This window comes from Ochotona curzoniae, unplaced genomic scaffold (genome assembly GCF_017591425.1).
Source record: "Ochotona curzoniae isolate NIBS_2020 unplaced genomic scaffold, NIBS_Ocur_1.0 contig_291, whole genome shotgun sequence".
NCBI classification, from domain to species: Eukaryota; Metazoa; Chordata; class Mammalia; order Lagomorpha; family Ochotonidae; genus Ochotona; species Ochotona curzoniae.
The window spans coordinates 269,297-292,618 of NW_024465649.1; the positions used below are offsets into that span (position 1 = coordinate 269,297).

At 44.8% G+C, this 23,322-nt stretch overlaps 1 protein-coding gene across 4 annotated transcripts in view; it reads left to right on the forward strand.

The window, feature by feature from the left end:
- Positions 1-23,322, forward strand: part of GNG12 (G protein subunit gamma 12) — a 136,650-nt gene that overhangs the window by 92,908 nt on the left and 20,420 nt on the right. The window contains exon 3 of one of the 4 annotated variants that reach the window (XM_040978385.1): positions 17,282-17,343. The exons of 2 other annotated variants lie outside the window; for them this stretch is intronic. The gene's annotated coding sequence lies outside the window, so the exon portion shown is untranslated. Of the gene's footprint in view, positions 1-17,281; positions 17,344-18,193; positions 18,235-23,322 lie in introns of those variants that run through there. One more of the 4 variants, XM_040978386.1, reaches the window with a different exon arrangement.

The following is a 23,322-nucleotide window of genomic DNA, read 5'->3' on the forward strand; positions in this document are numbered from 1 at the left end:
GTGAAGTCTCTGGGCAGGCTGCAGACTTAGCCTGCTTCTCAGAAATACTCTGTGTGTATCTAAAAGTCGGTTACATGGAGAGGTATCTGAGACCTTGTGAGGCCCAGTGGATGATCAGGGGTAGCCTCTGCCTCTTGTCACATTCTGGGAATTTGAGCTGGGTGCTAGACCTAGGCATAGCTGTTGACAGTACAAACACCTGCTGTGTGACCTCTGGCCCAGATGGTGGGGCCAACCCAGGGACCAGCAGTTAAGAGCAAAGGTTGGAGGCAACTTTTGAATTCTCAGACTGTGTTCCTGATTCCAGCTCCCTGCTGATGTGTACTCTAGGGAACAGCAGGTCATGTAGTTGGGCCCCTGCCATCTATGGAAAAGATTCCGAATTGAGTCCCCAGCTTCTGGCTTCAGTCTGGCCCAACTCAGGCTTTTGTGGGCATTTGCAGAGTGAGAACAAACAGGTTGACTGTCCTGTGTCATTGCTTACCTTTGGCTTCCAGGCACAGAGAATTCTGTTTATTGGTGGAGAGAAATGCAGAACTCTATTAAGCATTACAACAGCTTACATTAAATAGGCTCTTCAAGTGTTTTGAAGTTTAAAAATGTTTGTCATAGAGGTTGGCGCTGTGACATAGCAGGCTAAACCTTGGCCTGTGGCTCCAGCATCCTTATAGGGGCAGCTGTTCAATTCCAGGCTACTCCATTTCAAATCCATCTCCCTGCTAATATACCTGGTAAAACAGTGGAAGGTGGCCCAAATCCTTGGGCCCCAACATCCATGTGGGAGATTCACATGGCTCCTAGCTTCAAAGCAGTTCAGCTCTGGCTGTTGCAGCCATTTGGGGAATGAACAAGCAGATGAAACATCTTTCTCTCTCAGTCTCTCCTCTCTCTGTCACTCTGGCTTCCAAATTTTATGTGTTTGTGTGTATATATATATATACACATATATATGTGTTTTATTAAAAATTGTCATATCATTCTTGCCTGACTGGTCTTCTCTTCTCTTCTCTTCTCTTCTCTTCTCTTCTCTTCTCTTCTCTTCTCTTCTCTTCTCTTCTCTTCTCTTCTCTTCTCTTCTCTTCTCTTCTCTTCTCTTCTCTTCTCTTCTCTTCTCTTGCCAATGAGAAGCTTCCGTAATGACACTGTAACCCAAGAGATGCTCTTGTCAGGGAATCCAGTCTTCCCATGTCTTTTGCACCAAGCAGTCAGAACCTTCATCCTTCCTCTTTTAACTGATGAATACATAGCATGCCTCTTCACCCTTCTAATAAGGTAGCCTACTCTAAACACCTGTGTTTTTCATAGCCCCATCAAGGAATTCAGCGTACCTGCATAGCATAGCATTGGATGTTGACGGTTTTTCTTTCCATCTGTATTAGCTTGATTCCCTTTTTAATTTAGTCTTGTCTCAAAGAACATCTTCCATATAACCATTAGTTTTTTTTTAAAGATTTGTTTATTTATTTGAAAGAGTAATAGAAATCTTCCAATTGGTTTCATGCTGGTTTATTCCCCAAATGGCTACAGCAGCTGAGGTCTGAAAACAGGAATTGTAAGCTACACTGTGGTCTCTGACATGGGCGGCAAGAGATTGGGTCAGAAGTATGGAGTAGCTAGGACTCAAACCAGCACTCTAATATGTGATGTAGACACTCCAAGCAGTGGCTTAACAAGTTGTACCTCAACACCACACCTATCTGTATCTTTAGCAAATATTAAAACCAATATTGCTTTTTCTTATTAAAGTGAAGACTGTATATTCACCAACTGCACCAAAAAAGCCTTATGTTTGCATGAGCATGAAAGAAAAATGCCACCAAATGACTTATTTCACTATTTAACTTTCCCTGAAATTGAATGACTTCATTTATAATGAAAATGATTTGCTTTTGTTATGGCTTATGTCTATACTTTGTCCACACTTGCATGAACTATTTTTCTTTAACTTAGGATCCCACTTATCATTTCAGGCACCCAAATTTATTTCTCTTTTGAGATAATAACCCTGCTTATCTCATAGAGTAATCGTGAGAGTAAAAGCTGTGATCACAATGCCTGGCACAGAGTTCAGGCTGTTAGCATCTCTTTGGTCTGTGTGGGAGTTTTCTCCCTGGCTGAGTTGCCTACCAAGCTCTTGGGATCAGAAAATACCTGAATTCTTCATGAATATGTAGTGGAGTGGTTCTAGGAGATACTTGCTAAGTGATGGGAGATGTGGGTGCTTTGGAACAGTCGAGGGAAATAGACTGGAATCATGAATAAGACATTTTTTTTTTATTGCTGCCATACCATGTTGGTATACTTGGGTTCACGAACAGTTTCACTCCCAGTTCTAGCTCCTATTAGTGTGCACGCTGGGAGACAGCACACAGTGGCCGAATGGTTGGGTCTCTGCCATCTGCATGGAAGACCGAATTGAGGTTTTTGACTTTGCCTGGCATAGTCCTGGCTGTTGTAGGTACTTGGAGAGTTAACCAGTGGATGGGAGATCACTGACTCTCATTCTCCTCATCTCTTAGTGTCTCTCTGCCTCTAAAATAAGTGAATCAATAGTAACTGTTAAAGCGTTTTGTTGACTAATGCTCACTGTGGTGTTGCAATCTTTCAGGTGTGTTTTATGAACTTTTATTCAGTCACTACTGCAGACATGTTTTGTGCTTCATCTTCTTTCATGTCACCTCTAAGTGAAGAGCCAGAAAGAACTCAAATTCAGTCTCAGGGCTCTGGAATTTTTTATTTCCAGACTTATCCATGCTCTAAATGATGGTTTGCCCTGTAATCACAGTCTCCGCCATTCCTAGGGTCTACGCAGGCAGAGCACTGTGTGTGAGGCGGGCGCTCTCCCAGGACATCTGCTAACCAGCCCAGCTCAGCTGCCACATGGGAATGTACTTTCTGTAAAAGAAGCCAGAAATCTGGTATTTTACACATAAACTGCCTATTTCTGAATTTTAGCACTTTTTTTTTAACTGATTCTGTATGGGCCAAATAAAGCAGATCTACAAGAGGTGTTAGCCCCTACTACTCCCTGTGGGTGACTTTTCACTTAAGATTTTATTTCCTTGATTCAATTTTTGAGTTTGTCCTAATTTATACACTATGTAAAATAATTTATTCTGGTGTCAAACAGCAAATGTAATGGTAATAGACACTTAAGAACACTGGAAACAAACAGTGATTTATAGCTTTGGTGGTTAGTTGTTGTTGGGGATGTCCCAGCTCCTGCACAATCTGAGAGTGAACTGCTGCCCGGAACATGTAGGCTTCAGTCCTGTCTCTCTTGGCAAACAAAGGGAACAGATGCCAGGCAGTTAATACCACAGGTAACTTGTTAGGAACTTTGGATAGAGTACTGTGAACTTTCTTCCAGGGTCAATGCATTTTTGTAGGGTAATAAGGAACAGCTTGGAGAACAAGTCCACATGGTCAGCACATGTCAATGACCTTCCACAAGTAGCTGGTGGCCATGAAGTCCAGGTGTGCAGTCAGTTGGGTTAGCCAGGAACTCTGACTTGTTTATTCTTCCCAAAGGCCAAAGACGCTTTCAAAAGCAAACAGAAAAGCCTGATTTGTAGGAAATACTTTCTAGTTCTTCCTGTTTCATGGAAGAAGCTTTTCTGTGTTCTTTCTCTGACAGAACATAAATGAGCTAACTTTCAAATTAGATAATATGCTCAATGGTTATATGTGACTTTCATACTCAAAATGAAGTGGAATTCAACAGTAGGGAGAAGTATTTGGGGGCACAATTGGTTTTATTTTTTGGTTTGGGTTTGTTGTTTTTATTTCATTGTGATAAAGTTCAGTTTATCCGTTTTTATCCTTTTATTGTTTTACCCTTTTTGAAGAGATTGTATTTTTGAAAATAGGAAGGCAGAGTGGGAAAAAAAATCTTCCACCTACTTGTTCAGTCCCAAGTACCCAAAATAGCTGGAATTAGGCCAGGCTGAAACCGAAATCCAGGAGCTCATTTTAGATCTCGCACATGAGTAGCAGGACCCAAGCATCTGTGCTGTCCTCTGCTTCCTTCCAGGCACATTAGCAGGAGGTGGGAGGAAATCCCAGGCACTCCAGTACCGGAGGAGGATGTCCCAGGTAGCAGCTTAATCTGCTCTACCACAGTGCCTGCCCCTGAACTTTCTCGAGGAGTTAGAAAAGATAATCATAGATGATTCCCTATTTGCCCATATCTACAGCGTCCTAGACCATCTGAGCTAGTAAGTCGAACAAAAAAATACCGTACACTGGCTGACTTAAAAACTACAAACATTTCTCACAGTCTTGGAGCTGGAGGTCCGAGATAAGGCAAGTGTCTAGTGAGGACAACTGCTTCCTGCTCGTGGACCCCTTCTCACTGTGTCCTCATAGGGGGTAAAGAGCAAGTGAGTTCTCTTGGGACAATCTTAGGACACTCATCTCATTCATGATCTTATCACTAACCCCTTATTACCTAGGTAGTACTCATGTTAACATCGCTTCCGTAAGGCACACATCCTACTCAAACTATGCCAATTACATATATATGGTAGAGTTTTGAATGAAGCATAGTCTTTCTTACTCCAGACTGGGACATCACCCACTTGTTCTGTAAATGACCTGACAGTAAATATTTTAGGCCTCATGGGCCTACCAGTCTCTAATGCTGCAGACCATTTGACCATTTTAATTTTGTGAATATTTACTTTCCTTCTTCATTTTAAAATTCTTTTTTTAAGATATATTTCTTTTTATTGGAAAGGCAGAGCAGATTTGCAGAGAGAAGGAGAGGGAGAAAAATCCTTCATCCATTGGTTCACTCCCCAAATGCCTACAACAGCCAGAGCTAAGCCAATCTGAAGCCAGGAGCCTCCTCCATGCCTCCCATGCAGATGCAAGGTCTCAAGGCTTTGGGCCATCCTCAACTGCTTTCCCGAGCTACAAGCATGTTGTTAGATGGGAAGTGGAATAGCCAGGACATGAACCTGGGGCTTGCATGTGAGGATTTAGCCTATTGAGCCATTGTACTGGGCCCTTAAAGTTCCTTAAAGCTGCAATGAATCATACCATGCACAAACTTTAGGTTGTCTTCTTAGGATAAATTCCTAGGCTTGGGATTCTTGGTTCAAGGATATGCAAATTCTTACACACTTTGAAAATAATTGAAAATTAGCCATCAAGCAGTATTGTAACCACATGCCCCTGTGAGGTTCCAGCCTGCCAGTGACTGTCATGGCTGTGTTAGTCTGAGAACAAGCAGGTGGTTTGAACCCTCAATATCTGAACTTAGAGTTTGTATCTGTTCCAGCCTGTAGGAGTGGAAGCACATTCCCATCCCCTCTGAAGCTCGCCGGTCAGGTGTTTAGAGGATCTTTGTGAGTACATCTTCCAAGTAGATTACTGTCAGGCAGGCTGTCCCTTCTAATATAGATAGGAAACCTTACTCCTCCTGTTCCAGCCCCCTTCGCAACTTCCCTCTTGTTTTTTTCAAGATTTATTTGTGGCACAGCGAGATAGCCTAGTGTCTAAATCCTCACCTTGCATTCACCAGGATTCCATATGGGTCTCAATTTGTGTCCTGGCTGTTCTGTTTCCCATTTAGCTCCTTGCTTTAGGCCTGGGAAAGCAGTAGAGGATGACCTGAGGCCATGGAACCCTGTGCCCACATGAGAGACCCAAAAGGAACAGCCGTTGTGGCCACCTTGGGAGTGAACCAGTGGATGGAAAAAATTTCTCTGTGTACTCCTCTGTATTTCTGCCTTTCCAATTAAAAAAATTAATCTTAAGAAAAAAGGTTTATTTACTTGAAAGGCCAGTGTTACAAGTGTTGGGAAAAGCAGAGAAAAAATTCTTGGGTGTGTTTCTTTTCCACTCCTGAAATGACTATGGCAGCCAGAGCTGGGCTAATCTGAAGCCAGGAGCTTCTACAGGTCTCCCAAGCAGAGATCCGAGCACTTGGACCACTCTGCTGCTTTCCCCGGTGCATTAGCAGGGAACTGGATTGGCAGTGGAGCAGCCGAGTCTCAACTTAGCACCTGTGTAGGGTGATGGCATTCCAGACAGTGGTTTTACCCACTATGCCACAGCACAGGCCACTGGAATCTCAGTTTTGAAAGGCCTTTCCCATTCCCAGGACCAGAGCCCATTGGTTCTGAGACTTCCCAACAGTGAGCGCATTGGCCTACAATACAGCAGTGGTATTGACCTAGTCCCTCAGCTCTGTCCCTGGTGCCTCACATTGGTCCTGGGACACAGTAAGTGTCAAATAAGAGCACGTTGTGTCAAGACCATGCTGCTCACTGTCTGTGGATACTACTGTCTTAGGTAATGCCTAGATGGAGAAAATTGAAGGACAGGACGAATCTTTAGGCCTGACCGATTCTGCGTTCTTTTTCAGAGATGGGAAATGACACAAGTGGTTTTGTCAGTCAGGGTAGGTAGGAATCCAGAGATTTGTTGTTCAGATGTTAACTTGGTGTGCATTTTAGATTTCCAAATAGGGATGGTGAGCTGGCAGGTGGAAATCAAGAGGGAAGCTGGTGCCAGAAATACACAAGGGAGGATTTTGGACCATGGTTAAGATACAACTTACACCAAAACTCTGGGGACAGTGGTTGTGTCAAATTTGTTTGCCCCAGTATACCAAGTATAAACTTTTGCTGTGTATCTGGTGAACAAGCCTATCCTTGGGTGTCACTACTCAGTGAATGTGGTTTAATGCAAAACAAAAGGACTACCTGAAATTTTGCTCTATTATCTCAAACAATTCAAAAGCTACTGTGCAGTTCCTTAGACATAATTAGCTTATAGGGATAGGAATCCCATATGGGTGCCTGTTGGAGTCCCAGCTGCTCTACTTCTGATCCAGTCCCCTGCCAGTGACCTGGGAAAGCAGCAGAGTGTGGCTCAGTGCTTGGACCCCTGTACTCACGTGCAAAGCCCCAAAGAAGCTCAGCCCAGTTCCTGCCATCTTGGTCATTTGGGGAGTGAAACACAGGATAGAAGACCAATCTGTGTGTGTGTCTCCTCTCTAACTCTGCCTTTCAAATAAAAATTTTAAAAAACCTTTTTTAAAAAAATGGTTGTTTTATGCTGTAATCAAAAATGAAAATGGCTTTTGAGGCCACTGAATACAAAGTCTGAAAATTTGCAGGCAAAGAACATCTTAAATGTAGAAGTAATCTTTTTCAAGTATGAAGGTATTGTGGCAATTAAAATAATAAGAATGTTTCTGTTGTTTGTCGCTGCATATTCTCAAACCATCAGGCTCCAAATGAAGAGCTGTTTTTGGAGGTAGATGAATCTAGCAAGTGATCCTAAATTAAAAGGTCCTTCTAATTGAAACTGATAGAAAGCTTCTGAGCCAAGCCCTTTCCTTACCCTATCAACGTAGGAGAGGGAGGGAGGAGGGACTCAGGCCTTGCATAAACATGCAGTTAATTAGCTGAAGCCCTCAGACTGGGCTGAAGCAGAGCCTAGGCCTTAACTCTGAGCCCAAAAGTTTTTACCACTCTTGTGCCTGTCCTAAGGTGTCTTTAAGAGCAAGATTTCTTCAAACTAGTCCATCAGTGAGGTATTGCAGAGTAGAAGTCATTCATGAGTTGATCATGGAATTATCTTAATGATTTCTTTTGCACTGATATTACATGATTCATAATTAATTTGTGCCAATTTTTTTTCAAAGATTTATTTTTTTATTTTTTTATTGGAAAGGCAGATATACAGAGAGGAGAGACAGAGAGGAAGATCTTCCGTCCGATGATTCACTCCCCAAGTGAGCGCAACGGCCAATGCTATGCCGATCTGAAGCCAGGAGCCTCTTCCGGGTCTCCCACGCAGGTGCAGGGTCCCAAAGCATTGGGCCGTCCTCGACTGCTTTCCCGGGCCACAGGCAGGGAGTTGGATGGGAAGCAGGGCTGCCGGGAATTTGTGCCAATTTTAATATCCACGTGCAATTCTCTAAGCTCATTTTATTCGGCAGTTTGTGTCCCATTGGGCAATATATAAAAGTAAGGAACCCAAGAAGGGTCAAAGGAAGAAAGGTTTTTAATTTGCAGTAGATAATCTACCAAGTGAGGAATGCTCATGTTGAAAATGAAGATTGAACTTTCATTGCAGTCATCATTTTCAGGAAGCTTAGAGGCCTTTGCGGACTCTCAGGATGTTTCTAAATGCAATTCTTGGGGATGGCTCCACTGCTGTAGTTCCCCAGAGAATGTTAGCCAGACCCACAGCTCCCAGCCTCAATAAACACTTGTGGGGAGTGGGCCACTTCCTTTCTTGCTCTGTTGTGAACATGAAAAAGTGCACGCATGTAGAAACTGAGGCTGATAGAAGTGACTCTAGGAAGCCATCCATAGGTTTGCCCCCTAGAATTTAATCACCTGCTAATGTACTCTCCATCTTCTGAGATTCCCTGTGCCCAGACAGTCCCTGGCAGAGGCGGTGCTCTGTGAGGCACTGCTCCCTCCACCTGTGGTTGGCCTCTGTAGTGTCAACCTGCATGTTGCACAAATGCATACCACTAGGAAGCTGCCCTCATGGCTCCGTGACTCACTTGTCCCTGCCATATAGCACAGCTGGGAGCTGGTCCCCGCACCAGGTTCCTTTACATAGTGGCACAATTGGAAGCAGGTCTAGCGTGCAGTGCCACTCTGGTATGCAGTCAGCAGAGTGCTTCAGGCACCCTGGATCCAGGAGGCCCAGGCTGTGCCCCCAGGGAATCTCCCACAGCAGCCTTCTTCCTGACTGCTACTTGGCGGGGGGACTTTTGGGGTTTTATTTTGCTTTGTCAATACTCACATGTTTGGCAGGCATGATGGATGAAGGGGGCAGACAGAAGGGGTGCCTTTTGTGCAGAGTTCCCAGCTCTACTCACACAGTGGCTGGAAGCGAAACGGCAGATGCATGAGTCACTTTGTGAGACGGGAACAGGAAGTTGTCCTGTGGGTGCCAAGCCAGTTTCACTTCAGTGATGAGAATCTACACCCTCCCCCTCATCCCAAAAGCCCAGTTGTGTATTTTCCACCTTTCCCCAAGCACAAAGAGCCCAGCCCTGGCTCTTTCACTCGTGAAGGACACCTCAGCTTACTTAGAACTCGAAAACTTGGCCCATGGCCATGGTCTGAGTTTCTGACCATGAATCCCAGAGCCCTCCCTCCTTGCCTAAGACACTTTTGGTCTGAGCTGGTTTCTTAAAAATATTTTCTCTTGTTTCTGCTTTCCTGGGAATAGAAATTCACTGTGATGATTAGGGATTTTCTTTCATGGATGATTTTGCCTGATTTTCTGGTGGAAACTTTTGCAGTGACAGTCACCCCCATGTGTTGCTTGCAGGGAGTCTCTGCTCCTTGTTTACTGTCTCCTAATTTCCTTGTTTTTCTTGGACCATTTGGTCTTTTCTGTGGTCCTGATAACAGCCAGGCACCATTGTAAGAAGTTTCCAGATAGTTTGTCCTTGAGTTGGGGACAGTTGGAAGGAGTCTCCTGGCCTGAAAGGTGAGCCATGCTGGATGTCATTTGATTAAGTAAATGGCCAGAGCTGGAAAGGAAGCCCAGTCCCTAACAGCTCCCGTGCAAGAATGTTTACTGAGTGTGGTCAGCAAAACATTCATTGATCAAGTTCCTAGGAAAACATTTCTGTGTTAAGTAATTTGGGGAAATGCTACAAGCCATATGCCTCTTACAGATCCTAGTGTTAGGTCCTGAGAAATAGTGCTTGCAAGAAGTCTGCTTATCTTTGTTTAAACTTAGGCTTTGCAAAAAAAAAAAAAATGGTGCAGAACTCTATTTCCATATATGCTTATTAAATTGTGATGTCTTTTGGAAAACTCTACAGGAGCCCAAGAAGGTATTAGAGTGTGGTGGTTAGATGCTTGCTTGGGCTTGGGAGCCAGAGTATCTGGGTTCGAATCCCAGGCTTGCTGTTCTCAAGGTCAGTTTTTTTTCAAAGATTTATTTGATTTATTTAAAAGGCAGTCAGAGAGGTAGAGACATCTTCATTTTACTGGTAATCCAAGAACCAGGAGCTTGGCCTGAGTCTCTCTCCTCTGTAGGGGGTCCAAGCATTGGGGTATCTTCTGGTTTCCTCAGTGCAGGAAGCTGGATTGAAAATTGAGTGGCTGGGGCCCAGTGAGATAGCCTAGTAGCTAAATCCTCACCTTGCATCTGCCAGGATTCTGTGTGAGCACCGGTTCACATTTAAGCTACTCTTCTTCCCATCTAGCTCCCTGCTTGTAGCCTGGGAAAGCAGTTGAGGATGGCCCAAAGCCTTGGGATCCTTCACCTGCATTGGAGATCCAGAGGACATTCTTGGCTCCTGGCTTCGTATTGGCTTAGCTCTGGCTGTTGCTGCCACTTGGGGAATGAATCAGCAGACAGAAGATCTTTCTGTGTCTCCCTCTCTCTGTATATGTGACTTTCCAATAAAACCAAATAAATCTTTAAAAAGGAAGGAAGGAAGAAGAGTGGGTGGGACTTAGATTGGTCCCTAAATGGGATGCCAGTGCAGTGGGCAACAGCTTAGCACAACACCATCTCCCAGAGGCAATTGTTGTGCTTTCAGGGATTCAGTTTGCCCATCTGTTTAATGGAGAGAGTATTCACAGCACCATCCTATAGAACCACTGTGAGAACTAAGTCAGTGTATTTAAAAGACCTGGAACCCTGTTGTGCAAGCACATTGAAAAGTAGTTGGTGTTTTTGGTGCAGCAGGGGGAATAAAAACATTCGCTGCCTGTGGAGTCTGGCCACAGCTACGATGCTGTCTTGTGAGCCTTGAGAAACAAGCACATCCTGCCCCTTCCCTCTGTCCCTTGACGCCCTGTCCTTCTTCTACCCCTCTACAGCTGGGCACTGCAGATAGCAGCCCAAACCTAAGCTCAGGCCGAAGCAGTAGGCCTTCTGCCCTTGATTGCGGCTTGGCACGCGTCCTCCTGGGGCTGGGGATGGCTATCAGGGTTTGCCAGACACCGTGGGTGGTCCCAGCTGAATCTGCTGTGAGAAAGGAACTCAGCTTCCCTGTGTTTGAGCAAGGCAACTATCATTGCAAAAGCATTATTCTGTGCACTGCCAGAAGGGAAAATCAGCACCAAGTGTTACATTCTCCCTGCATTTGCCACTGCCGTGTCACTTGTGAGTGTCCCAACCAGCTTCTCCAAGGTGGATGGACATTGGATGAGGAGGCTGCCTGGGCCGCTTGTTGGAAAGCCCTGCATCAGGCACATACTGTGTGGTTGGGCTTTTTGCTCTTTCTATCACATGCAAGTTCTGAAGCTGTTCTGCACTGAGTCCCTGGACGATTTGGGGAAGGCCCCTGGGGAGAAGCAAAGCCAATTGCAAGAGTTTACTCATTTTCAAAATTAACCCTGAGTGTTTATTGTGTTCTCCTATTTGTTTTGTTTTGTTTTGTTTTTCTATAAATTTTAAATGTCTCAAAGTGAAAAGTTGCAGTTAGAAAATTGTACCAATTCTTTGGATGGACATGCCTGATTGCACATGGCTTGTTCATTGCTGAATGAAAAATGCAGCTTTCAGAACTGCATGTAAATATTCCATTTGCTAAAGAAAAAGAGAGAGAGCTGTATCCGTGTGTACGGTAAATGTGTTTGCAAAAGCCAGAAGAGAGTATGGAAGGAAAGAAAAAGATTATTAGCAAGAGTTACTCTTTTGGAGGAGAGTTAAAAGGAAAGAATTTTAACTTTGAATCCAGAGCACATGCATATAACTCGAACTTTTCAACCTCGTTTTTATTATTTAGAAAAAAGAAGAAGGCAAACACCCAAGCTAACTCCAAAAATAGGACTCGACTAATGGGGTGGTATTGCCTGACTAGCTGGGAAGGTTTGCAGTAAGAAGGAAGGAAACTCAGACCAGAAAATGGGCTGATTCCAGGCCTAGTGAACTCTGTTCAATGCACACTCAACTCCAGCCTTGCACTGTGGCTTTGGAGACTGCAGCTGCAGATGGGCTAGGTTTTACTTTTCCTTTCCCACGCCTTCACTCAAGTAAGCCACACCCACTGCTCACATCCTCTGGGGTTCAGCTTCCCTTGTATTGCCCTTGGCCATGGTGAAGTGCCTGGTCACCCAAGCCTGACCAAATGGAGGGACCCACCCCAAGCTCAAATACTAATAGGCCTAGCTGCCAAGAGGGCTGTCACCACCACTGGGTCACTTCTACAGAGTTCCTGATGCTTGCACAGAAGTCACTCCTCAGAGCGTGTGCTGGAGAGAGAGCCTTGTCTGAGCCAAGAGCTGAGGGCTCCCTGGGTTTGCAGGGACCCTGGGCAAGTCATCAGACAGATCCACTTCTGCCTCTGGTTTCTTAGCACACTAGCCGTATCCAGTAATTTAAATGCAAGGTGGTTGTGAGGTGTGATAATGGAAGTGAAGAGCTTCAGAAATCAAAGGTGGCAAAGAACAAAGGGAAGAACAGCCCAAGGAATGCTATTATTAGCTGTCGTCCTCGTGGAGCCAGAGCTGTGTTGGGTTCTAGCTTGAGCTGGAGGCAGAGCCCCTTTCTTTGCAGTGTGCAGATGACTTCATCCCTCCTTTAAAGATAAGAACTACAAAGGCCTGGCAGATTGAACAGTTTGCCATTGTCTCATTTCCTCATCCTCCCAGATCACACCAGAAAGCAGGGATTGGAGCCAAGCGTGAAGCTGGACTCTGATTCCACACCTTAGGAACTGACATTCATGGGGCCCTAGCCATGTCTAATAGCGCCTCATTGCGACCAAGGATCTACACTGCTCCTCACATAGCCTTTGGATAGGGTTTTAGGAGGCTTGAAGTTCTTCCTTGCCACTTCTTTTTTCCTCTGGGTGTGAATCACTCAGAATAGTGAGCATCTTGGCATAGCCAAGATCTAAGGGAGAAAGTGAACACACAAGCCTGGCTCATTTTATGCCATGTGTGTTTTTTCTTTCACATCTTCCTACCTTCTTTTCTCTTTCATTCAAAAATAGTTTTAAATGGAGGCTACAGTTGACTTGTTAAGTAAATATTTATCCTGTGCCACTGTGTTTAAGACTGTGCTAAACTGGTAGCATTTATGTCTTCCATTAGTTTCAGTCAGGTCAAAATGGAAAGCACACAAAAGAATAAGGATATGACTACCTTATGAAGTAGAAGGCAGTTGGAGCCAGCACTGTGGTGGAATAGGTGAGTTACCCTCTAGCAGTGCCAGCATCCTGTATGAACACAGGTTCAAATCCCAACTGCTCCGCTTCTGATCCAGCTCCCAGCTGGTGCACTTGGGAGAGCAGTGAAGGACCTAAAGGAAGCTCCTGCCTTTAGCCTTGGCCCAGCCCCATCTAAGGAACGAGCCAGCAGGATGGAAGATCACTCTCTGTGTCTCTTTCCCTTTCATATAAATGAGATGAATCTTGAAAAACAAAAGCCTCAAGTCAGAGTATATAACGTGACAGTAGTTAAATGCAGTATTTAACAAATACATACATACATACATACATCAAATTAAGTGGAAAGCAGTAACACACCTTGCAGGTAGACCAATGTGTTTTAGAGGAATAGATCTGCTTCATGCAACTCCTAACTCCATCCCACGCCCTTCTAGCTCTTCTTCACGGTATCTCTCTTGCTGGTGAACCTAATGTCCTAGTCCCTGCACAGATTCAGGCACACAGCACTGGCCTTGGCCTCTCTATTTAGAACTCCCTGCCAAGAGGGAACTCAGCATTGTGGTAAAACAGACTAAGCTGCTGCTTGCAAAGCCAGCATCCCATATCCCTGACTCCCAGTTCGAATCCCAGCTGGCTTCTTCTAATGTGGAAGACCCGGATGGAGCTCCTAGCTTCAGCCTGGCCCAGTTGTGCCATTTGGAGAGTGAACCAGTAAATAGAACATCTATCTCTGCCTTTCAAATAAATAAATCTTTTAAAAATAAAAAGAGAAAGCCCTTCCCCCTTAGCTCCAAATCCTGCTGGTAGTGCCACTTCTTCCATGAAGCCAGCTGAAATTTCTCCCAACCAAAAGGAATCTCTCCTTCCTCTTATCTCTTGGATGTGTGTCTCTTTCCCTCTCTTCCTGCACCCCATTTCTGTTGGCAGTGACCTGTGGATGCATTTGCATCTGAGGACAGGCATGAGGAGCAGGGTGGTACTTGCTGGGAGCCTCCCACAATGCAACAGTGAATGCCTAAAAAGAGTCAGGAACCATGGTGGAATAGGCAACCTGGAATGACCTAGAAGTGGAGGTAGAGTCCTAACAGGGGAAGCTGCAGAGAGAGGACTTTCTGGAGAAAACACAAGAGTGAGCCTGAACACGAGCTTAATGGCAGGAGGAAAGGGAGATGCTGATAGGAAAGTAAGACAGTCTGGTGCTGTTCTCCTTTTTGGAAGTGGAGGGGGATAGAAGTGGCTTCAGAAGCCACTGAAGGACAGGTATTTGGTACAGTAGCTAAACTGCATACCAGAGCTGCAGCTCTGCTCTTGATACTGACTCCCTATGAAAGTGAGTCCCAGGAGGCAGTAGGTGATAGCTAAGGCACTGGGAGACCCTGGCATCTGTGTGGAGCAACCTCGCTTTGACCTAGCCTTCCCAGAACCATTGTAGAAATCAGCCCTCTGTCTCTCCCTCACTTTTTCTCTGTCTGCCTTTCAAATAAATTTAAAAATGTTTCCAAAAACCGGAGGTAGGAATGTTGAATCTATGTAGCTGATAGGAGTTTCTTGGTTGGCATAGAAGAAGCTAGAGATGCTGCCTCTAGGGGAGGGCCTGCTGCCAGAGGAACAGGAACTGGCAAGGTGTGCAGGTAAGATGGCTCTTGCAGACAGGTGCGAGGCCAGAAATGGACACAAATGTCCTCTATATCCCTTGGATGTGGAGGAGAAGAAACATGGGCACTCAGGCAAAGTCTTCAGGACCAGCTGAAATGAAAAGACTCAGAGCCACGAAGATGCCTCTTGGAACGCAGAGTGGGCCAGTGAGAACCGCAGAAATGCACACCCAAGGGAGGCCTGGGCCTGGAAGAAAGCAGGCGGGGTTAACAATGTCACAGAGATCTTGGCAGAGCCCCTGAGCTTTCTCTGGAATCGTGAAATTCTGTAAAAGGGCAGGCTTCTGTGTCACTCATGTTTCTGGCACTGTTATCTATACAGGCATGTGGCAATGCAGCCAGAGACTTCGTTTTGCTGCAGTGGCCTTTTGACAAAACATTCCAGCAGAAAAACAGCCCACTGTCTGTGTGGGTGTGCTTTCTTTAAAGCAAACAAACAAAAAAGAAGAAGAAGAAAAAGAAGGAAGGAAGGAAGAAAAGAAAAAAGCAAACACCATTATCCTGCTAGATGTGTGCCTGAGAACCTGCTCTGATGCAGAAAAGGGCCCTGCTCACCCTCCCCAATGGCAGCGTTATCTGTAGCTCTGCAAGTAGCAAAGAGCTCACTCCCTCCCTCACCCCTGGGTGCATAGTTCATTCAGGCACTGACTGTAGCTCTGTGTCACCGGTATGGTGTGCCTTGGGGACATTTACAGCCCACACCTTGATTGTATGCAAATAAATCATATTCTGTACTATATGAGCATGAGAAGCTTCAGCCAGTAGTCTGAGTGATCACAGAGGCTGAGAAGGAAAGCTGCTCCATAGATGGGGTGCAGAGCTCATGAACTGTTCTCCTGTGTTAGAGATGGGATACGGAGGTGGGGGAGTCCAGCCCAGACCCAAGGCTACCAGGCAGAACAATCAGGAAGGCCTTAGCCTTGGGACCCAACAGTCTTGCTCTACTCCTGGCCCACGGCTAGAACCCAGAGTACACATCAGAATCACCCAAAGCTTTACCAGAACTTTATTTGGCCAACTCCCACCACTGGTGTTCTGTGTTTGGAGCTATGGGTTAATCTCTGGACACTTCAGTTTTATGGTCTTTCACTCTACCCCTACTTTTTATCTATAGGTGTACTCTAGTCCTCTAAGGAAAAAATATCATTACAAAATTTCTGCCTAAGTAAGGAAAAAACAATGCTTTTCCAAGCTAAAGATTCTTGTGAAACTACACTAAACAATAAGAGAAAACATACCCAATAAAATGCCAAGCCAACAGGAGTCTCAGGCAAAAATACTGTTTTTTCCAATTACCTGCAAAAATAATTTTTCACACAAATTTGGATGCTAGACTCTTGCAAGTCCACAAGTAGCAATGGAAACTGATTGACACTATCCTACATGGTATGTGAGAAAGCACTTTATAAAGTTGCCATATTTTGATGACATTATTACTGTGTCAGGCTTAGGTCACTGCAATACGATACCAGGTTTCTGTGGTGTCTTAGAAGTGAAACACAACTGTGTAGCGGCATCTGTGTGTGGCAGTTAAGTAGGGCTCCTTCAGCTGGATAAATACCTGCGCTCCAATGGGCACCTGGCGTTCGGCACCTGGAAGCCCTGTTTGTCATTGTTGACACGAGTTGCATGTGTGCATTTATTCAGTCTACTGAAATTGATCTTACAATTTTTCATTTTGAAGGGCAGATTTACAGAGAGAAGGACAGACAGAGAGAGAGAGAGATCTTCTGACCACTGCCCTACTCCCCAGATGGCCACCGTGGCTAGAGCTGAGACTATCTAAAACCAAAAGCCAGGCGTTTTATCAAGGGCCTCCCACATGAGTGCAGTGGCTCAGGAATCTGGACCATAGTCTGTCACTTTCCCAGACCACAAACAGGAAGCTGAACAGGAGTGGAGCAGCCACAATAAAAATTGACACCCATTTGGGATGCCAACATGGCAGGAGAAGGGCTAAGATGCTAAGCCACTACACGGAACTCTTAATTTCTACCTGGAATTATATAAGTTATGCAGATGTATTTCAGTTTAAGAATATTCATCTATTATGTTTCTTGATTGACAATTAGAATCAGAGCTGAACAATTCATTTCTCTGATTTAACCTCTGGTATATAATGGATTTGGTGAAGGTTTTTATTTAAAGATTTATTTATTTTTATTGTAAAGGCAGATTTGCCAAGAGAAGGAGAGAGTAAGAGAAAGATCTTCCATCTTCATAAGCTAGTTCACTCCTTAAATGGCCACAATGGCCAAAGCTGAGCTGATCTGAAGTCAGGAGCCAGGAGCTTCTCTTAAGTCTCCACACAGGTTGCAGGGTCCCAAGGCTTTGGGCCATCTGAAGAAATTGTTTAGTGGTATGATATCATCCCCATTTGTTTAAAAAATTCTAATTTACACATTGGATTGAGGTCCTTGTCATCACTTACCTAAAGTACTTCTGGATTCTTAAGTCATCATTTACTGGAAGTTTTTATTGAGTTCCTCTGTGCCCTCTGCCCTAGGAATATGCTGGTCCTCTGTTTCCTGAATTATGAAGAATTGCAAAGGTTTCACTTCCTGCCAGGTCCATCCATGTGTCTTGTAATCAGTCAGCTGCTTTGATTAGAAAAAACGAGAGAGATTTATTTTTATTTGTAAAGCAGATTTACTGAGAGGAAAGACAGAAAAAGATCTTCTATGTACTGGTTTACTCTCCAAGTGGCCACAACAGCCAGAGCCAAGCCAAGCTGAAGCCAGGAGCTTCTGCCGGGTCTGCCACATGGGTCTAGGGACCCAATGACTTGAGCCATCCTCCACTGCCTTCCCACCCACAAACAGGGAGCTTGATTGAACAACTGGAATACCAACTGGCACCCATATAGGATGCCTGCACTTTTAGGTGGAAGATTAGCCTGTTGAGTCAGCACACACATCCCTAAATCAGCTTCTTCTAATCCAGCTTCCTTTCATTCATCCTGGGTGACAGCAGGTCTTTGCCCTGTGCTTAGGCCCCTGCCACCCATGCAGGAGACCAAGATAAAGCTCTTAATTACTAGCTTTGGCCTGGCTTGGCCATGGCCTTCGTGGCCATCTGGGGAATGAATGAGCAGATACTAGATCTCACCCTGGAACTCTGACTTCTTAAAAAAAGAGGGGGGCCGTTGGCGGGCCCATGTGATAGTCTAGTGGCTAAAGTCTTTGCCTTGAACGCACCATTATCCCAAATGGACACGGGTTCTAATCCTCACAATCCCACTTCCCATCCAGCTCCCTCCCTGCTTGTGGTCTGGGAAAGCTGTTGAGGACAGCCCAAAGCCTTGGGACCCTGCACCTGCGTGGGAGACCCGGAAGAGGCTCTAGACTCCTGGCTTCAGATTGTCTCAGCTCCAGCCATTGTGGCCACTTGGGGAGTGAATCATCTGTCTCTCCTCCTCTCTGTATATCTGACTGTCCAACAAAAAAGAAAATTGAAAAGGTGACTTTGCAAGAATTCTCTCATTCCATTTCATTTGATGATCTTATTTTATGAAATCTTTGCCTTAAAGGAACAAAATTTATTAGATTATTTACAGTATCATGTTGTGTATTTCATTTCTAGTTGTTTAAAGTGGTAACAGTCATTTTTCTTGAGAGTTCTGTTTTTTGTGCGAAGTTCATGGAAAATGTGTATTATTAAAAAGAAACACTGTCTATGGATTGCCTGTTTTAACCCAAATGGCTGATCCTGGCATGAGCATTTAGCATAGCAGTTAAGACACTGGGCCCCATTACTGGAGTGTCTAGTTTGAGTGCAGACTCTGCTTCTGATTCCAGCTCCTTGCTGCTGGGAACTCCAGGAGGCAGAAGGTAATGGCTCAGGTCACTGGATGCCTGCTAGCCATGTGGAAAACCTGGACTGAGTTCTCGGCTCCTGGCTTTGGCCTGGTCTCACCTTGGCAGTTGTGAACGTTTAGGGAGTAAACAATATGAGAAGCTCTCTTGCGCACTCTCTCTCTCTCTCTCTCTCTCTCTCTCTCGTTCTCTTTCTCTGCCTTTCAAATAAAATAAAAATAAATGTTAGGAAATGTAAAAAGTAAATATATCTTTTAATTTTACATTTATGAATGTTTACATGTTTATCTCATATAAAGATAACTGTTAAGCACATTTTGATTCATTTTTATGAAAAAGTTTGTATCACTTCTTAAAAATGAAAGTTTGAAATTTTGTAAAACTCAAAGCTAAAGTAGAATTGTCCTTGTTGAGCTCCACATATTTAAATCACATCAACATTGCAAATGAGACTTGAATTTTTAATTGATTTTTTAATTTGAAAATCAGGGTTAGCAAGAAAGACAGAGCTCTTGCATCTGCTGGTTCACTCCCCAAATGGCTGCAGCTGCCAGGGCTGAGCCAGGCTGAAGCAAGGAGTTTTTTTCTGGATCTCCCACTCAGGTAGCAGGGCTCAAGCATTTGAATCATCTTCTGTCACTGTTCCCAGGCCATTAGGAGGAGATTGATCAGAAATAGAGCAGCTGGGATAAGAACTGGTGCCCATGTGGGATGCTGGCTTTATCAACTATACTATGGTTCCAGCCCTTGAAGTTTGGATCTTAAATGACTGGGCTTCATCTCCTGGTCCATGTTTTCCCTCCAGTAACATTTTCAAAAGACGTCCTTATTCAACAAGTTTACTTTCAGAGGGAGCATTCCACTCACAGAAACAAGGGGCCAACATTTGGTGCAGCTATTAAAATGCCTGCATCTCATTTCAGAGCCTGGATTCAAGTGCCTGCTCCGTTTCCTATTCTGGCTTCCTGCTAATGTACACCCTGAGAGGCAACAGGTGATGGCAGAAGAACTTGGGTCCCTGCCTTGCACATGGGAAACCTGACCCAGCCCTTGTTTCAGTCACTTGAGGAGTAAACTAGAAGATGGAGTGCGCATTTGAACATGTGTGCTCTCTCCCTTCTCTGTCTCTGCTTCCCTTCCCCTTTTAAATACATAAAAATAAAGTAGAAAAAAAAGAAATAGAAGATGAACTGGAACAGTACAAAGTAAATGCGAGAACTTCTTGTAACTTCAATCCTTTCCTCTCTTTGTCAAGTCCAGACATGTAGAGAAAGGGGTGAGGGAATGTTTTCTTGCTGTAGTTTTATGGTAGAAGGAGAGATGAAGGCAGAGAGAAAAAGGAAGGGTCATACTGGGCAGTCTTTTGGCATTTACCTGCAGTGAGTATCTAGACCACCACGTTGAGCACTTTTGTGGGTACCTCCTGGAGTGATGCTTCCTGGTAAACTGAATTTGTCCAGAGCCTAAATGCTGCGTGGAATGGCAGAGAGCCCAGATCATGGCTGTTTTAATCCCATCTCTGCCTCCTCCAAACATGGTGCCTTACTTTGTACAGTGGATACTGGCCACACTTGTTCAGCCATAATCTAGAGGAAGAAATTGTCCATAATCACTAATGTACATGCTTTAATGACGGATCTCAAGTGATCATGTAAATAGTTATCATGTGCTGTTACGAAGTGTTACAGAACTTGGTTTTAAACTTTTTATTCTTAAACTTTCACAAATAAACAAAAATAGAGTGAATCCCATGCATCTGAATTGTGGAAGTCACCCGGCTTCAGTAGGGAGCATCCAGCTCAGGGCTGTCACTTGATCTAAGCCCTACCACTTCCCTCACCCATAGTTGATATCACCATAGATACCTTCATTTTGCCTACTCTTGAGCTGCTTTCCCCATCTCTGTCATCTCTCTTCTTAGCCCTTCCTTCTGATTGCCCAGCCCAGCCTTGAGCTTTGTCCCTTCAACTGTCATGAACAGCCAGCAAGCTCACTCTCTCCTTGCGTAGCACTCCTCTGCTCTCAGAAATGTTCTGATGCCAGCCACCACTTAAACATCTCTTCCCCTCCCGAGAGCCTCCATCCAGTTCTTTTTCTTCACTGTGCTGCCGAATTCCTCTCAACATTCCCCTATACTCACTGCTTGTATGTCTCATTCAACCATTCTCTCTGCAGCCTCCTTCCCTTTGGCCTCCATCCCTTCGCACTGTGGAAGCTGCTCACTCACCAGTCCCCAGGAACTCCCAAATCCAAGAAGCCTTTCTTACCCTCTACCTCCTTTATCCCTATAAAATGCACAGTAACTGTTCCTCCTTTTGGTTTTGTAACTGTGTGTGTGTGTGTGTGTGTGTGTGTGTGTGTGTGTGTGTGTGTGTGTGTGTGTGTACATAGGTGTGTGTGAGAAAGGGGTGGAGGAACAGAGAGCGAATGAAAGTGAATCACTAAGGTATCACACTTGGCTGACAGCATGGACTCCAGAGCCAGGCTGCCAGGATTGGAGTGCCTGCTCTGTGGCTTGGACTGTGTTCCTGTGTTCCAAGTAGCTGCTTCCCTCCATCGCCTTCATTCTAAACTGGGAAAAACAAGGAAAACAACCTCACTGGCATTGTGTTTAGGATTAAGTATGTCAAAATCTGTGAAACCCTAGGAACAATGCTGGGCAGATGTAAGTACTGTGTAAGTATTAGCTATTGATACCATAAGCTAGCAAACTACAAGAGCGCATCTGGAATCAGCACTGAAAATCCCCTAAGATGCTTATCATCTAGCAGTGGCTGCATTTTGGAGTGTCCTCTTACAGTATGCTCACTTGGTGTGTGTGCGATCTCATTCATAAAGCATTAGTGTGTACTTCTTCGCTGGCATTCCCTGTTTACCTGGTTTTGTGTGATGTGACTTCCCTTCTCCTTCTCTGTTCCATTGAACCTGCTCTGTTTAACCCAGTGCCTGTGCACAAGGTCCAAACTCATGCTCTGCCATGTTCTTCAACTCTCCAACAGTCAGCAGCCACAGCTGGGCTCTCATTCGCTGGTCAGCCCCTTGAGGAAGCTCCTTTATACTTAGGCCTGCATATCTCTTACATCCAATTACCTTCCTCTGAAAATTTTTTTTAAGTAAAGTCACCCATCTGTTATAGATGAATGACCTCCATATTTACATGTACAAAGTACCTGTTTTCTTTTTTTTTTAAGATTTATTTATTTTATTTATTTATACAGAGAGGAGGAGAGACAGGAAGATCCTCCATCCGATGACTCACTCCCCAAGTGAGCGCAACAGCCAGTGCTGTGCAGATCTGGAGCCAACAGCCAGGAACCTCCTCCAGGTCCTCCCACATGGATTCAGGGTCCCAAGGCCTTGGGTCGTCCTCAACTGCTTTCCCAGGCTACAAGCAGGGAGCTGGGTGGGAAGTAGAGCTGCCCGGATTAAAACCAGTGCCCATATGGGATCCTGGCGCATTCAAGGCGAGGACTTTAGCTGCTAGGCCACCACACCGAGCCCCTTCCTCTGAAATTTTGTGCTCTGCCTCCTTTTGAAGTGTGTTGATGCTGATGATGATGGTGATGATGATAGGGACACTGTGTGGTTTCTATCACTGGGCTTGTTCTTACACTATTTGATCATTGCAGTCCTGTGAAGTGGGCACTTGTTATCCCACTTTACCTAGAGAGAATTTTAGAGGTCCAGGGATAGTTAAGTGACTTGTTCAACATTGTACAACATTAAGTGATGGAATCTAGATTTGAATCCACTTTCACTTGACCCAGAGTCTGACCATGTAGCCTACCCCAGACCTTTGAGTAGAAAGGAAGAAAGAGAAAGGGGAAAAAAGGAAAGAAAAGAAAGAAAAAGAGGCCTGACATGATGGTTCAGTGACAAAATTCTCATCTTGCACATGCTGGAATCCCATATGGGTGCTGGTTCATGTCCCACCTGCTCCACTTCCCATCCAACTCTGTGCTTATGGTGCACAGAGAATCCGTTATGGTAGCCTGGGAAAGTGATAGAGGGTGACCAGAGCCTTAGGACTCTGCACTCCCATGGGATACTTAGAAAAAACTTCTGGCTTTGGATCGGCTCAGCTCCAGCCATTGCAGCCACTTGGAGCATGAACCAACAGATGGAAGATCTTTCTCTCTGTCTCTCCTCTCTGTAAATCTGCCTTTCCAAGAAAAATAGATATTTCTTAAAAAAATAGAAAGAAAGAAAGAAAGATGTATTTATTTACTTCAAAGGCAGAGAGAGAGATCTTTCATTTGCTGGTTCACTCCCTAAATTAGGACAAGAGCTGGTTGTGGGCCAGGAACCATGACCTCCATCCTGGTCTCCCACATGACTGTCAGGGACCCAAGATTTTGGACTATCTTCCACTGCTTTCCTAGTTGGGAACTGGATTGGAAGCAGAGCAGCCCGGTCTTGACCTGGTCCTTCCCTTATGGGATGTTGACATTTCTTGTAGTAGCTTAACGTACTGTAGCTAAGTATACTGTACACTGGCCCTACTTGATCATCTTTAAACAACACTCACTGTGCCCATCACTTCTGCTCAGAGACCTTTGGTGACTCCCATTTCATACAAAAAAAGCCTTAAGCTGGCCTTTTCCGCTCCCTTGCATAACCGTGCCAGAATTTCCCCCCATCCTTGTGTCCCTCATTGGTTTCCACACTTCACAAACTGGTCCATGTGAGACTTCATCTCTTCTGCGTGCACAAGCCCTCACTGACTCCCATT